This window comes from Danio rerio, chromosome 4 (assembly GCF_049306965.1).
Source record: "Danio rerio strain Tuebingen ecotype United States chromosome 4, GRCz12tu, whole genome shotgun sequence".
Classification (NCBI taxonomy): domain Eukaryota; kingdom Metazoa; phylum Chordata; class Actinopteri; order Cypriniformes; family Danionidae; genus Danio; species Danio rerio.
The window spans coordinates 46,314,739-46,328,690 of NC_133179.1; the positions used below are offsets into that span (position 1 = coordinate 46,314,739).

The 13,952-nt window shown below is 42.6% G+C and overlaps 2 protein-coding genes and 4 non-coding genes across 9 annotated transcripts in view; 2 read left to right on the forward strand and 4 right to left on the reverse strand.

Annotated features, from left to right (window-relative positions):
• zgc:174653 overlaps positions 1 to 13,952 on the forward strand; it is a 954,986-nt gene that overhangs the window by 69,909 nt on the left and 871,125 nt on the right. The gene's annotated exons all lie outside the window — the stretch shown is intronic.
• LOC103908679 (uncharacterized) overlaps positions 1 to 13,952 on the forward strand; it is a 129,949-nt gene that overhangs the window by 32,793 nt on the left and 83,204 nt on the right. The gene's annotated exons all lie outside the window — the stretch shown is intronic.
• On the reverse strand, positions 4,256 to 4,326 carry trnag-gcc (transfer RNA glycine (anticodon GCC)). The gene has a single exon. It is a non-coding gene; the product is annotated as a tRNA-Gly (tRNA).
• Positions 4,733 to 4,803, reverse strand: trnag-gcc (transfer RNA glycine (anticodon GCC)). Its single transcript has one exon. It is a non-coding gene; the product is annotated as a tRNA-Gly (tRNA).
• On the reverse strand, positions 7,426 to 7,496 carry trnag-gcc (transfer RNA glycine (anticodon GCC)). Its single transcript has one exon. It is a non-coding gene; the product is annotated as a tRNA-Gly (tRNA).
• Positions 13,023 to 13,129, reverse strand: LOC141382005 (U6 spliceosomal RNA). The gene has a single exon (XR_012402944.1). It is a non-coding gene; the product is annotated as a U6 spliceosomal RNA (small nuclear RNA).

Genomic DNA, 13,952 nt, shown 5'->3' on the forward strand with positions numbered 1-13,952 from the left:
GTTTATTTATATATTTTAATTTTTATATTGTTTATTTTTATATTATTTTTATATTGTGCTTCTTCACCCGTGTAGCATGCCATCGTTCAAACAAAATAAGTAACTATAATAAAGCTTGTCGTTTGATGCCATGTCTCGGGGAGCGTTTACATTATCACCTGGCTGGCTCACCTCAGTTCATTTCCATATGAAATGCGCCTTCACTGCGGGCGGGATCACGTTCGCTGTAATGAGGCGACAGGAGAATCAGTACCTGCCCTTACTTTTATACGAATTACTTGAAAGATTATTTGTTTTCGACTTATATTGGTTAATGCAAAAGTAGACATATCAAGCTTTCTTTAGAAACATCTCACATGTTTCTTTGTCGAGTATTTGCTGAGTTTCAGTTCATTTTAATGACGTGTTTTTCCTGACACAGTCTACTGTTGCGCGCTCCTCATGCAGGCTGTTTGTAATGTCAAAGCATCGTGGGCCTGGTCGCAATAACTCTAATGAGCTCAGACTGAGAAGCTAGACATAGCGTTGCTTTCATACTGATTACTTTATCAAACAATATTTGTTTTCAACATGCATAGCTGCGTTTAAAAGTAGACACTTCAAGCTTTATAAAGATATGTGTCTCGTGTCTGGGTGTATTGTTTTCGCGGAGTTGCAGTGCATTTTGCTGACTAGTTTCTAAAAACAGTTCACGGAGAGAGAAAAGACAGAATGCCTACACTGTTTATTATCCTAGATTTGCAAAAGCACACACATTTGTTTTTGTTGTGAGTGTACACATTTAAAAAGTAGACACCTAACAGATTCGATTGATGTATTGATCTTATCTGCACTGTTAAAAATTGTCCCGTTAAAAAACAGTAAAATACTGGCAGCTGCAGTTGCCAGCAATGTACTGTTATTTTACAGTATGTTGCTGTAAAAATACATGGACTACATTGATTTACACAATACTCAAGTGAACTCATTTTGCTCACTGAAAGCAACTGCCTCAACTTGGTCAACTGCTGATTGAGTTTATGAAGTAATGTGTTAATGATAACTTATTTTAGTTAATTAGAAAAGTTCGGTTTAACTCTAATGTCTTATTTTTCACAACAGCACACATACATGTAAATCTGGAATCACCAGAGAGATTCTGACTGCATCAGCAACTAAACAGCCGCTATCTTTAAATAGAGAAACATACAGAATAACATCAGCAGTTCATTGTTCATCTTTAACTCATACACTGGCTCTACTCTCCTCCACAACGGTGACAGACAGAAGAAATTAGCTTCAGGTTTTACAGTAAAATACTGTTTTTTCCTTGATTTAACGGTAATCTACTGGCAGCTGTGGTTGCCAGCAATATACTGTTTTTTTACAGTCTACTTCCGTCGTGTAAATTAACAGTATATTACTGTTATAATACATTTTTACACTGTGTTTTTACCTCTCACACCTTTAACCCTTTAAACCCCAGAGCATATACTTCAGTTTTTATTGAAGTGTCCACACTACTGAGTGTTCAAGAAACATGTAGCAAAGCTGAAGTAAATTCATTAATTAACTAATTAAATGGTAATTGAGGATTAACAATGAACAAATGAAGAAATACTGAAGGGAAAAAACAAGAACAGAACATACAAAACTTTAGTCACAGCTTTATAATGAAATAACCTGAAGAACAACAAATGATTAAATCATTTAAATGATCAGCGGATGATTAAACAACTCTACAAACATCATCACCAGCTACACTTATTACTTAATACATGTATTTTTGTATAACATCTACTAAAGTTCTTCTTGAGAAAAAGTGAAAGTTTTACGTCACCATCATGGAGAACAGAGTTTGCTTTAGTTGGGCTCTTAGCCCTGTCATTATTAACATTTATATATCTTGGCTGCTGCAATTGTTAAGAACTTTGTTTAAAAAGCTCATTTGTTGTGGCAAGCCAGCCAAAAACCTAAATAAGATCTGGTGATGTTCATGTTGCTATTAAATGGCAGAGTCTGTTCTCATTTCGTATAATAAAATTTACTGCTCCTATTCAATGTTAAATCTACTGTTTAACATTATATATCAGTCTGTGGCAATGATTTCTGCAAGTTTTTAAGAATATCTTGGACAATAACACTGCTCTATGGTGTAAATCGCACTCAAACAGACATCATTAATCAGCGTATCAACCTCAATAATGGTGACAACTAACATAATTAACAGTTTAACTCACAAACAGGCAACTGAAAGTCTAAACATAAACAAAAGCAGAATCAAACATAAATAAAGAAAAGTGTGAGACCATTATACAACATTTATTATTACCGCAATGCATGCTGGGATATTTGTACCGTGCCACTCCCAGCATGCATTGCAGCATGAAACATTTGAGATGTTACCATTGTTGAGATACAAGGTCAGATTCATGAGGTCTGAGTGTGTATGTGTCATAACTGAACTGGTTTTATATGTTATTTCTTAACTGTTAAGCAATTACGGAGGTATCTTTACTGTTTCCACTTCTCATTAATTAAATTAATATCTGCAACTAAGCATAAAATCTATTGCATGAGGCCCTTCTTCCAGATTTATACCAAAACATTTATCAGAATTAATTTCAGACAAATAGATTTCTCTATTTATTGACTTCCCAACTTGATTGCTATATTACAACCATTTTGTTAACTCTTTATTATAGTAATTGGAGAGTCTGAATTAATAGGTTCAAGGGTGAAAAACCCAACTAAATCAGCCCCTCACTCCATTACGGTGACACAAAAAACACCTTAATTTCTGTTGGATCTCAATGAGAATAGTATGGAAGTCAAATCAGTCAGTAATAAGTGTGTGTCTGCTGTTGTTTGTGGAGTTGTTTAATGATCCTCTGCTGAGACTGAAGCTGTTTTATTTTATTTTATTTTATTTAATGTTGTAACTCAAGTCACTGTTTGTGTTTTTTGTTTATTTTCTTCAGTAATTGTAATTATTAACAGCAGGTGTTCATCAGTGTCTGAATTCACTCATTAGTGTTCATTAAAACTGTCAGGTGAACTATATTAGTGAACTAGTGTATGAAATAGTGAACAAGGACACAAAGCGTGATTTCAAACAAAGACTTTAAAACATCGAATCTGAACTCTGTTAGCTCAGTTTTCTGCAGTTGGTTACTTTCTCGAAAAAAAATGTTACCCAGAAAGCACTGTTTTTAACAGAATATTACTGTTTTAGTGAAAAAACATTTTTTTACCGTAGAATCTGACCGTTTTTTAACAGCAATTTTTTACAGTGTGTACGATCAAAACTGAAAGTGTAATTTAGGTTCATTTCAGCTCAATGAGGTAAAAACTTGTCAGAACGCGTATACGCTGTCTTCGACCCCAGGGGGTTAAAAACACAATTTAAACATATCTATTTATTTGTCCATTTAAATTGTGATTTATGTATATACATTTTTATGCTGGGCGAAGCAGTGGCGCAGTAGGTAGTGCTGTCGCCTCACAGCAAGAAGGTCGCTGGTTCAAGCCTCGGTTCAGTTGGCGTTGCTGTGTGGAGTTTGCATGTTCTCCCTGCATTCACGTGGGTTTCCTTAGGGTGCTCCAGTTTCCACCACAGTCCAAAGACATGTGGTACAGGTGAATTGGATAGGCTAGAGTGTGTGTGTGTGTGTGTGTGTGTGTGTGTGTTCCAGACATGGGTTGCGGCTGAAAGGGCATCCGCTGTGTAAAAACTTGCTTGATAAGCTGGAAGAGTAGCAACATAAAACAGGAATTGTAGCAACATAAAACAGGAATTGCATTGGCCAGGAATGGGACCCAGGTCTCCCACGTGGCAGGCAAGAATTCTACCACTGAACCACCAATGCTGATATGCTCATACTGCTGTCCTAGTGGGGTGTGATTGCTGCAAGGCTGATACCCAGAGCTGGAAGAGCAGCTACACAAAACAGGAATTGCATTGGCTGGGAACCGGGCCCAGGTCTCCCACGTGGGAGGCGAGAACTCTACCACTGGACCACCAATGCTGATATGCTTATACTGCAGCCCCAGTGGGGTGTGATTGCTGCAACGCTGTTACCCAGAGCTGGAAGAGTAGCAACACAAAACAGGATTTGTAATGGACGAGAATCGGACTACGGTCTTCCGCGTGGCAGGGTGAGAAATCTACCACTGAACAACCAATGCTGATATGTTTAAGCTGCAGCCCTAGTGGGGTGTGATTGCTGCAAGGCTGATACCCAGAGCTGGAAGAGTAGCAACACAAAACAGGAATTGCATTGACCGGGAATCGGACCCGGGTCTCCCGCGTGGCAGGCAAGAATTCTACCACTGAACCACCAATGCTGATAAGCTTATGCTACAGCCCTAGTGGGGTGTGATTGCTGCAAGGCTGTTACCCAGAGCTGGAAGAGTAGCAACTCAAAACAGGAAAAGCATTGGGTGGGAATTGGACCCGGGTCTCGCGTGTAGCAGGCAAGGTTCCTACCACTGAACCACCAATGCTGACCTATGTTGTTCCTTGCCTTTGTATTGTGTGAGTGCTAAAGGGCCGTCAACCAGAGCTGAAAAAGGAGCCACACAAAACTGCATTTGTATTAGCCAGGAATCGACTCAAGGTCTCCCGCGTTGCAGGCGAGATTTCTACCACTGAACCAGCAATGATGATATGCTTATACTCCAGCCCTAGTGGGTTGTGATTGCTGCAAGGCTGTTACCCAGAAATGGAAGAGTAGCAACACAAAACAGCACTTGCATTGGCCGGGAATCGGACCCGGGTCTCCCGCGTGGCAGGCGAGAATTCTACCACTGAACCACCAATGCTGATATGCTTACACTGCAGCCCTAGTAGGGTGTGATTACTGCAAGGCTGTTACCCAGAGCTGGAAGAGTAGCTACACAAAACAGGAATTGTAATGGACGGGAATCGGACCATGGTCTTCTGTGTGGCAGGCAAGCAATCTACCACTGAACCAACAAAGCTGACTTGCTTATACTACAGCCCTAGTGTGGTGTGATTGATGCAAGGCTGTTACCCAGAGCTGGAAGAGTAGCAACACAAAACAGGAATTGCATTGGCCGGGAAACAGACCTGGGTCTCCCGCGTGGCAGGCAAGAATTCTACCACTAAACGAGCAATGCTGATCTATGTTGTTCCTTGCCTTTATGTTGTGTGAGTGCTAAAAGGCCATCAACCAGAGTTGACACAGGAGCCACTCAAAAATGCTCATGTTTTAGCCAGGAATCGACTCTATGTCTCCTATGTGGCAGGCGAGCATTCTACCACTGAACCACCAATGCTGATATGCTTATTCTGCAGCTCTAGTGGGTTGTGATTGCTGGAAGGCTGTTACCCAAAGCTGGAAGAGTAACAACACAAAACAGGAATTGGAATGGACGGGAATCGGACCAGGGTCTTCCGCGTGGCAGGCGAGAAATCTACCACTGAACCACCAACGCTGATATGGTTATTCTGGGGTGTGATTGATGCAAGGCTGTTTTTCCAGAGCTGGAAGAGTAGCAACACAAAACCACACTTGCATTGTCCGGGAATCGGACCTGGGTCTCCCGCATGGCAGGTGAGAATTCTACCACTGAACCACCAATGCTGATATGCTTATACTGGATCCCTATTGGGGTGTGATTGCTGCAAGGCTGTTACCCAGAGCTGGAAGAGTAGCAACACAAAACAGGAAATGCATTGGCCAGGAATCGGACCCGGGTCTCCCGCGTGGCAGGCAAGAATTCTTCCACTGAACCACCAATGCTAACCGATGTTGTGTTTTGCCTTTTTGTTGTGTGAGTGCTAAAAGGCTGTCAACCAGAGCTGGAAGAGTAGCTACACAAAACAGGAATTGCATTGGCCGGGAATAAGACCCAGGTCTCCCACGCGGCAGGTGAGAATTCTACCACTGAACCACCTATGCTGACCGAAGTTGTTTTTTTGGCTTTGTGTTGTGTGAGTACTTAAAGGCCGTCAACCAGAGCTGAAAAAGGAGCCACACAAAACCACACTTGTATTAGCTGTGAATTGACTCTAGGTCTACTCTGTGGCAGGCGAGGATTCTGCCACTGAGCCATCAATGCCTACCGACATAGTTTTTTGCCTTTGTAGTGTGTGAGTGCTAAAAGGCCGTCAAACAGAGCTGAAAAAGGAGCCACAAAAGAACGCACTTGTATTAGCCAGGAATCGACTCTAGGCCCACCGCGTGGCAGGTGAGAATTTTACCACTGAACCACCAATGCTGATATGGTTTTACTACAGCCCTAGTGGGGTGTGATTGCTGCAAGGCTGATATCCAGAGCTGGAAGAGTAGCAACACAAAACAAGATTTTCATTGGCCGGGAATCGGACTCGGGTCTCCCGCGTGGCAGGCGAGAACTCTACCACTGAGCCACCAATGCTGACCCATGTTCTTCCCTGCCTTTGTGTTGTGTGAGGGCTAAAAAGACGTCAACCAGAGCTGAAACAGGAGCCACACAAAACCGCGCTTGTATTAGTCGGGAATCGACTCAAGGTCTCCCGCGTAGCAGGCGAGAATTCTACCACTGAACCACCAATACTGATATGCTTTATTGCGCCCCTAGTGGGGTGTGATTGCTGCAAGGCTGTTACCCAGAGCTGGAAGAGTAGTAATACAAAACACGAACTGCATTGGCTGGGAATCGGACCCGGGTCTCCCTCTTCGCAGGTGAGAATTCTACCACTGAACCACCAATGCTGAAATGCTTATTCTGCAGCCCTAGTGGGGTGCGATTGATGCAAGGCTGTTACCCAGAGCTGGAAGAGTAGCTACACAAAACAGGAATTGTAATGGATGGGAATCGGACCAGGGTCTTCTGTGTGGCAGGCAAGAAATCTACCACTGAACCACCAATGCTGATAAGCTTTTACTGCAGCCCTAGTGGGGTGTGATTGCTGCAAGGCTGATACTCAGAGCTGGAAGAGCAGCAACACAAAACAAGAATTGCATTGACCAGTAATCGGACCCAGGTCTCCCGCGTGGCAGGCAAGAATTCTACCACTGAACCACCAATGCTGATATGCTTATGCTACAGCCCTAGTGGGGTGTGACTACTGCAAGGGTGTTACCCAGAGCTGGAAGAGTAGCAACACAAAACAGGAAATGCATTGGCTGGGAATTGGACCCGGGTCTCGCGCGTGGCAGGCAAGGTTTCCACCACTGAACCACCAATGCTGACCCATGTTCTTCCTTGCCTTTGTGTTGTGTGAGTGCTAAAAGGCCGTCAACCAGAGCTGAAAAAGGAGCCACACAAAACTGCATTGTTATTAGCCAGGAATCGACTCAAGGTCTCCCACGTGGCAGGCGAGATTTCTACCACTGAATCAGCAATGCTGATATGCTTATACTGCAGCCCTAGTGGGTTGTGATTGCTGCAAGGCTGTTACCCAGAGATGGAAGAGTAGCAACACAAAACAGGAATTGCATTGGCCGGGATTCGGACCCGGGTCTCCCGCGTGGCGGGCGAGAATTCTACCACTGAACCACCAATGCTGACCCATGTTCTTCCTTGCCTTTGTGTTGTGTGAGTGCTAAAAGGCCGTCAACCAGAGCTGAAAAAGGAGCCACACAAAACTGCATTTGTATTAGCCAGGAAGCGACTCAAGGTCTACCGCGTGGCAGGTGAGAATTCTACAACTAATCCACCAATGCTGATATGGTTTTACTGCAGCCCTAGTGGGTTGTGATTGCTGCAAGGCTGTTACCCAGTGCTGGAAGAGTAGCAACCAAAATCAGAAGGTGCATTGGCCGGGAAACGGACCTGGGTCTCCCGCGTGGCAGGCAAGAATTCTACCACTGAACGACCAAAGCTGACCCATGTTGTTTCTTTGCCTTTATGTTGTGTGAGTGCTAAAAGGCCGTCAACCAGAGCTGAAAAAGGAGCCACACAAAAATGCATTTGTATTAGCCAGGAATCGACTCAAGGTCTCCCGCGTGGCAGGCGAGATTTCTACCACTGAACCAGCAATGCTGATATGCTTATATTGCAGCCCTAGTGGGTTGTGATTGCTGCAATGCTGTTACCCAGAGCTGGAAGAGTAGCAACACAAAATAGGAACTGTAATGGAGGGGAATCTGACCAGGGTCTTTCACAAGGGAGGCGAGAAATCTACCACTGAACCACCATTGCTGATATGCTTATTCTGCAGCCCTAGTGGGGTGTGATTGATGCAAGGCTGTTACCCAAAGCTGGAAGAGTAGCAACAAAAAACAGCACTTGCATTGGCCGGGAATCGGACCCGGGTCTCCCTCGTGGCAGGCGAGAATTCTACCACTGAACCACCAATGCTGATATGCTTGTACTGCAGCCCTAGTGGGGTGTGATTGCTGCAAGGCTGTTACCCAGAGCTGGAAGAGCAGCAACACAAAACAGGAATTGCATTGGCCGGGAATCGGACCCGGGTCTCCCTCGTCGCAGGCGAGAATTCTACCACTGAACCACCTATGCTGACCGATGTTGTTTTTTGGCTTTGTGTTGTGTAAGTGCTAAAAGGCAGTCAACCAGTGCTGAAAAAGGAGCCACACAAAATCGCACTTGTATTAGCCGAGAATCGATTCTAGGTCTACCATGTGGCAGGCGAGAATTCTACCACTGAACCACCAATGCTGATAAGCTTTTACTGCAGCCCTAGTGGGGTGTAATTGCTGCAAGGCTGTTACCCAGAGCTGGAAGAGTAGCAACACAAAAAAGGAATTGCATTGGCTGGGAATCAGACACGGTCTCCGGCATGGCAGGTGAGAATTCTACCACTGAACCACCAATGCTGATATGCTTATGGTGCAGCCCTAACGGGGTGTGATTGCTGCAAGGCTGTTACCAAGAGCTGGAAGAGTAGCAACACAAGAGAGGAATTGCATTGGACAGAAATCGGCCTCGGGTCGCCCGCAAGGCAGGCAAGAATTCTACCACTGAACCACTAATGCTGACCCATGTTCTTCCTTGCCTTTGTGTTGTGTGAGTGCTTAAAGGCCTTCAACCAGAGCTGGAAGAGGAGCCACACAAAACAGCAATTGCATTAGCAGGGAATCGAACCCAGGTCTCCCACATGGCAGGCAAGATTTCTACCAAAACCACCAACGTTGATATGGTTATGCTACTGCCCTAGTGGGGTGTGATAGCTGCAAGGCTGTTAGCCTTCCAGCTGGAACAGTAGCAACACAAAACAAGAATTGCATTGGTCGGGAATCAGACCCGGGTCTCCTGCATGGCAGGCGAGAATTCTACCACTGAACCACCAATACTGACCAATGTTGTTTCTTGCCTTTGTGTTGTGTGGCTGCCACAAGGCTGTTACTTGCAGCTGGAAGAGTAGCAACACAAACGAGCAACTGCATTGGCCGGGAATCGGACCTGGGTTTCCCGCCTGGCAGGGGAGAATTCTACCACTGAGCCTCCAATCCTGAAACACATGTTCTCCTGCTGAAGGATTCGGATTTCTGCTTTCCAATCTGTCTCATCATGGACCAACGTTTATCCTTTTTTCATCATCTTGTTACTTATGATTTTTTTTTATTAAATATAATTATATGATCATTTGAATGAGTATTTACTGTGAAATGATTTTAATTAATGAATAAGTTAACACATTGCTTAATATAAGAATGTTCAGTGCATTTGCCTGTCTCTTTATAACTTTTTTCAGAAGCCACCAAACTAGGTCAGAGGTCACAGAGACCTTAAGTGGAACTGAGGGCTGAGGACTGGAATCAAATGTCTCTATTGTTATTTCTATGAGTTAATACTATCTAAAATGTCTAAAGTGATTTTGCTGTTTTTACGGTTAATTATTTTAAAGTGATTCTACTTTTTATTCAAGATAGACTTTGTATAGTAAGATTATAACTGCCTGAATGTAGATTATACAAATTTTTAACCAGTTTTGATAAAGATGGCTGAGAGTACACTCAGCCTTGAATAAGAAACAGATTATACTTTAGGTGTGTGTTCTATTTGATTGTTGATCCATTTCACAGGTCTGGAGTCAGCTTCAATCAGTCTAAGGGATGTCTGACATTTATGCTTAAAGGTGCAGCAGGTGATTATCTTCAGAAACAATTTTTGTTCTGGTTGAAAGTCTCGTCATAGTCCAATAGTAATGATTACAGCAAATTATCTAAATGTGTTTATATGTATTTTTTTATCCTGGGTAAAGCATAAACCTAAAAAAATGTTCATCCAATTAAATAGAGTCGGACTATAATCTCCCATAATTCCGATAAGCAGGTCAGGCTGTCTGTCAGCAAATGTAGATTCGGACTTCTGCGCATCTGTTCACGCAGATACGCCATTAGCGTGTGTGCTTTTATATTAACTTTGGTCATTTTTGAACAATGATAGCCTTCCTATACAGTTTATCGCTACACTGAATATTCACTCTGAAATAGCATGTAAGTGTGGTTAAGTAATAAATGTAATTCCTGCATGGCGCTGGCACTAACTAACTGGCAAATGACATGAACTAGTGGGGTTGTCTGTCTGCTGTTGTGACGCGGTGCGCGCGTTCGCGATTTCAGGGGGTGTGGCTTTAAATCACAGTCCCTCGCCGCCGTCCAAAGATAATATGCTAAGCGGTTAGCATTTTGGCAGATCACCTACTGCACCTTTAAGATATTGTTCAGAATATACGCACAAACCCCACGTGGAAATTCACCTAGTCTATCTGTGTTTTAACCAATCAGGCTATAACACCTATATGTATGACGCAGTTAATGACGTTATGTGAGAGTATAATTGTTATTGATTGGTGATTGTAAGCAGAGCGGCCTAGGAACTCATTGCGAGAGTTGAAGCTGGTTTCAGCTGATGAAACTGCAAACTATCTTCTGTAAACTTGATTTATTTATTTAAATCTCTGACTCTGGCTCTTTTTTATATACCTGACTGGTCATTCTTTGGGTTAAACTGTATACTATCCCTACAGTTTTGATGGACGCGTGGCACTTGTTTACTGGTGACACCATTGATCAATCAACAAAAAGAAATGTAGAAAGATTTAAAATATTATAGACTAGGGATGGTCTGTGGAGTAGTGGGTAGTAACGGAAAGCTGTTGGGTTCTCATTCAGACGTGAATGAAAGGCAAAATTTTGTGGTAGCTTTGTGTGGAATCCCCTTGTCAGCTGGTGCATTTTGCGGTACACCTATAACGATAGTAATAAGTATAACAGTAGTTGAGGGGTGTACCTCCTCCACCCAGAGTTAAGTACTCAGTGACGGGTGTGTAAGAGGCTTTTAGGACATTCTCGGGGATAAAACTTGGACTGGTTTTTATTTAGTAGTGGACTAAATTAACCCGAGATTGTAATTAGTTCCACCACTGCTATCTTGCTGTTTCACAGACAAAAGGGCCCGAATCCTAAGAATAGAGTAGGTCAGATTATTAGGGAAAGAAATAGTTAAATAAATAAATAAATTCTTAAATAACATCTTAATCGGTATCCATTAGATAGTAGTGGCCACAAAAGTCAGACAAGAAACCTAGAAATATTAGGGCGAGGTTGATTGATCAATGATGCACCAGGAGCAATCCCGAAAAAAATATGACCCTAACTGGATTGGACCGATCTGGACAGTATCCACATCTTGGGATGGTTTGCAGATTAATCAAGCAAAAGCTAAGCGCTGTTAGTAAGATTTCATTCTCAATTTCTTGTTGCTTTTGGTGTTAAACTCTGATATAAAAAGAAACAGATGAGAGCAGAATGCAGTAAATGGCTCAGCTAAGCTCTTAGGTTTAAAATGATTTTAGAACCGATTTTAAGATAAAAAATGCCTTTGGCAATTAATTGTCAATGAAAAGCTAAAATCTAAATATTGAGTGTCTAGTAGCCAAAAACTAAGCACAGAAACTGACAGTAACATTATGGGAGTAAAGAATAGCGTATGTTTTGTCTTAGAAGATAAGATTCTGTGTGAGTGCACTGCTATCTTGATTTAGCCCTCACCATGACTTTTGACTTTTGGCTGTAAAAGTAACAGAGACATGTCTGTATAAAAAATGTGCCATGTAAGTCTGTGCAAACAAGCAGCTTTATGGTTGGATTTAAATATTTTTAGTAATATATAAGTAACATAAATGGGGGTTGAAATAATACTTTGATGGATGCAGTTAACCCCTGAAAGATCTAAAACTGTTGTTGACTGTAACAGCATTACTTTGAAAAAGCATGTCAACTCTGTTTTATATGTTTTAGGACGGGCTTGAGTAAAAGATTACAATAAAATTATGTTATTGAAGTTAATGTTATGTTTAATGTATGTTTAAATTGAGTAAACATAGATTAACAGTTCTGGATTGCTCAAAACTCTCTTTCTCTCTTATTAGATATCAGCTATGAGCTGCTATCTGCCTGTTCCATGAAAACTGATAATCACAGTGTTCAGTTGGAAATGACATTATGTCAGAGTATAATTGTTATTGATTGGTGATTGTAAGCAGAGCAGCCTAGGAACTTATTGCGAGTGTTGAAGCTGGCTTCTGATGATGAAACTGCAAACTGTCTTAGGTAAACTTGATTTATTTATTTATTTGAATCTCTGACTCTAGCTCTTCTTCATCTATCAGACTGGTCATTCTTTGGGTTAAACTGTAAACTATCCCAACAGCTAAAACCCTGCTCATGCACCATTTGGAATCGTAAAAAAACCTTTTGTCTTTTCTCCTTTCTATCCTAGAGCCATGTTCCCACTTGTATCCCGTGCTTTACAGAGCTTTGGCCCTGTCAGTGCTAGGCACACTGATTGATGCAGTAGGTCACCAAGTTTATGGACGGGGGGAAATTAGAGTGTCAGGATAGCCTATGGCAAAGTCCCACTAAAGCAAGGGCTTTGGAAGTGCATTAGCACAACAAAACAAACGATCAGAGCATCCCACATTCGTTTTCACCATGCATGTAGACTTTCCAGTTGACCCAGCAGCACCTCCCACGATTTGCTAAACCCATCCTCATGCACCATTTGGAATCGTGAAAAGCCTTTTGTCTTTTTTCATTTCTGTACTTTTACCCACGCACTAAAACAGCAATATGGAGCGCTTCACGGATTTGCGTGTCATCCTTTCGCAGGGGCCATGCTAATCTTCTCTGTATCGATCCAATTTTAGTATATGTGCCACCGTAGCAAGCACAGACCAGCTGTCAGGCTCAGGGCATATGTACGCCTCGAGTCCCAGCAATGTTCCTTCAAGATGGTGGGACCCGAAGAGCCATGTTCCCACTTGTATGCCGTGCACTACAGAGCTTTGGCCCTGTCAGTGCTAGGCACACTGATTGATGCAGTAGGTCACCAAGTTTATGGACAGGGGGAAATTAGAGTGTCAGGATAGCCTATGGCAAAGTCCCACTAAAGCAAGGGCTTTGGAAGTGCATTATCACAACAAAACAAACGATCAAAGCATCCCACATTCGTTTTCACCATGCATGTAGACTTTCCAGTTGACCCAGCAGCACCTCCCACGATTTGCTAAACCCATCCTCATGCACCATTTGGAATCGTGAAAAGCCTTTTGTCTTTTTGCATTTCTGTACTTTTACCCACGCACTAAAACAGCAATATGGAGCGCTTCACGGATTTGCGTGTCATCCTTTCGCCTCTTGCGGGAGAATCTTCGGTTCCCTTCCTGTTCCACAGTTCCACTTTCCCTTCTTCCTGATTGGCCCGACGTCTGGCTCGGGATTGATCGACGCAAAGTACCACAAAGCGTGCTTCCGAATTTGGTCATGTCATGTAGCGTGCCGTTGGCTCTTTGAGAAAGTTCCACTGAACGTGCGCTCCGATTGGCCGCTGGGCGGGACCTCCAGGAAGCGCGATTTATAAAGCGGTGCAGTGGATAGAGGAAGTTAAAAAAGGAGACAAAACAGACAATAAAGACGACAAGCTTTGTTGTAAATGTTTATTTTGTTTGACAAAAAATAGATATATACATGTATATGTTTTAGGGCTTTATGATA